Source organism: Penaeus vannamei, chromosome 1 (genome assembly GCF_042767895.1).
Source record: "Penaeus vannamei isolate JL-2024 chromosome 1, ASM4276789v1, whole genome shotgun sequence".
Taxonomy (NCBI): Eukaryota; Metazoa; Arthropoda; class Malacostraca; order Decapoda; family Penaeidae; genus Penaeus; species Penaeus vannamei.
This window is the reverse complement of record NC_091549.1, coordinates 14,773,557-14,776,056: the sequence shown is the minus strand read 5'-3', so window position 1 is coordinate 14,776,056 and position 2,500 is coordinate 14,773,557. Positions and strand designations below refer to the sequence as shown.

The following is a 2,500-nucleotide window of genomic DNA, read 5'->3' as shown; positions in this document are numbered from 1 at the left end:
AAGGAGGTGAAGCGCAGAGAGATCAAGGGAAGGATCTATCGAAGGGATAAAAAAAAGAAAACAAAAATTCTTTGCGTTTCCGGCAAGAGGTTGAGACATGCCAGCCGGACGAACGGGAATTTAAAACACTAAGGATATTTGCAGTTTAGGGTACAGTGCATACCTCTGAAACCCTTATCGCGCTTTCCTCAAGTCTGTGTCATGTGCTAAGGCTTACTGCTGACCGAGAAGACTTAAACGGGATTCAAGAGAGTTTAACAGAAACTGAAACCCGACGGCACAATGCAGCTGTGTAAAATGAATAAAATAGCAACAACAAAACTAGCAAGGAACGGGGAAATAGTATCCGAATTTGTGATTAGAAATAACTAACTGGCTGTACTGGAAGGTATTTTATACGTTAATTTAAAAGGATCATTGTTACTTGAATCAAACAAGTACTGCGTGAATAGCATTATATATAAATGGTACTTCTGTTATGCACATCGGACGTAAACATCAATAAATTTCATCAACACTATTATGTAGTGATAACCATACAAAAGCATCCACTACTCAACAGAGAAAAGAACTGGCAACTGCTAACAAAAAAGTGGATGCGAAAGTCAACGTATGGAGTTCAATCTTCCGTTTCTCGAGGCAAAATTCAGAATATGCTCGAATATATACCGTGACTGCACCTCATTTTCTTACAAGATGAGTTATGGGTTTTACAAGTAATGTATCTTACTTTTATACACCTCATGTCACCTCTCCCATATTCAGCAAACTGACCTGATAGCTCACCAAGGTAACATTAAGAGCCACTGGATGTATTTGCCAGAAGTTTCAAAGTTGTCACAAATGGTTGTTTCGTAAATCATGATTCTGATTTATTAAATATTAATAACCACGAAATTTGCCAACACATAAGAGTAGGTGTATTTGATATCAAAAGTAATAATCGTACATGTACACATAGGAATATGGTTTGTCATCACAAAACCCCCTTTTCTAATCAGTATGGACAATGACACGTTCATGTGCCTTTCCTAAGTTTGAGTTAGACAGAACTGCCAAAGTTAGGAATGAGGGAGCCAAGTCAAGAGGGAAAGGGCTTCTAGAAAGGAGGAAAAATACAGACATTCAGTGAGTGTAAGGGTGTAATGATAAGATGTAAAAAGATGAATGCAGAAGGTAAAGCACACTCATACAGTGACAGTACAAGTATATATTTAGATCTATAGAAGCTATATACTTTATCTTTTATATCTCACTGCCTTCTGTGTATGTAATATGTATTTTCCCTCTATGAAAACAGAGAGAAAATGTACAGGATGAGGGGACTCTTCCTCCATCTTCCCACACTAATAAAAAACATAAGCAAGGTATGTATTATATTTTTAAACAAAAAATAGTAAAATGACAAAAAAAACAACAACGCTAGTTTCGACTCCTGCTTCACAAACACGAACTCATGTGTTTCGGATCACAGGAGTCGGAACTCGCGACCTCGCAATTATATCACAGTTCTGTCTGACAACAGCAAGGCCAGATATTATTTATATAAATGCAAGTATAATTTTCTCTGCAAACTTTGTGTCCTTGCTCAGAGGCTTTTACATGACCTATCATTCTTAAAGTGTAAAATATGTTGTATTTATGTGATGATCAACCATATTCCCACATGTACATGTATACTTATTACTTTTGATAATAAATATAACTTCCCTTATAAGCTGATGAATTCTATGGTTTCTTGCAATGACATTAGTAATTCCGTATGATCTATGAGGAGAATATTATTCAAGAAATGTCCACTGACTAATCTGAACAACTGAGGAAGCAAGATATTTCTGACGTGGCAAATACTTCTACAGGGACTTATTGTGACCTTGGTGGGGTGTCAGGTCAGGTCTCCTTCCCGTTGAAGCGGCCTCCCTCACTGACTGGCGTCCTGGGAAGAGCCTTGAAGTTTTTCTTTTCTTTTTTTGCTAAAGAGATTAGCAAAAACGCACAGGTTAACACTGCTAAAATGGACATGACTGAGAATCCATCAATATGGGAGTTTTGACAAGGTGTATAAAACTAGGATACATGACTTGCAAGACCCGTACTTAACAAAATATCTGCCATAAACGAGTCAGATCCATTAAAAAAATATCAAAATATCCAAATACATGATGTAACCGTTCGAATTCCTTGGACAAAAACGCCGGATACACCAATAGTAATCAAAATCATGCGGTTTCCTTAAGAGATAACTTGTCAGATTAGTCGAGATTCCTGATCCCCCCCCCCTCTCCCCCACCACACTTTAAACCCCAACTCGCCCGTGTGCCAAGAGAGAGTTTTCGAACAAGGGCAAAAAGACAAGAAAGAAAAGAGATTGATGATGGTGGTGGTGATGATGATGAAGATGAAGATGATAGCAATTATGACAACAAAAATAGTTAATTAAAAAAAATAAATAAATATTTTCATGCGCCTATTCTTCAAACGTCATACATATCTTATTCTT

At 37.2% G+C, this 2,500-nt stretch overlaps 1 protein-coding gene across 3 annotated transcripts in view; it reads right to left on the bottom strand.

Annotated features, from left to right (window-relative positions):
- LOC113822992 (probable G-protein coupled receptor 21) overlaps positions 1-2,500 on the bottom strand; it is a 131,702-nt gene that overhangs the window by 15,096 nt on the left and 114,106 nt on the right. The gene's annotated exons all lie outside the window — the stretch shown is intronic.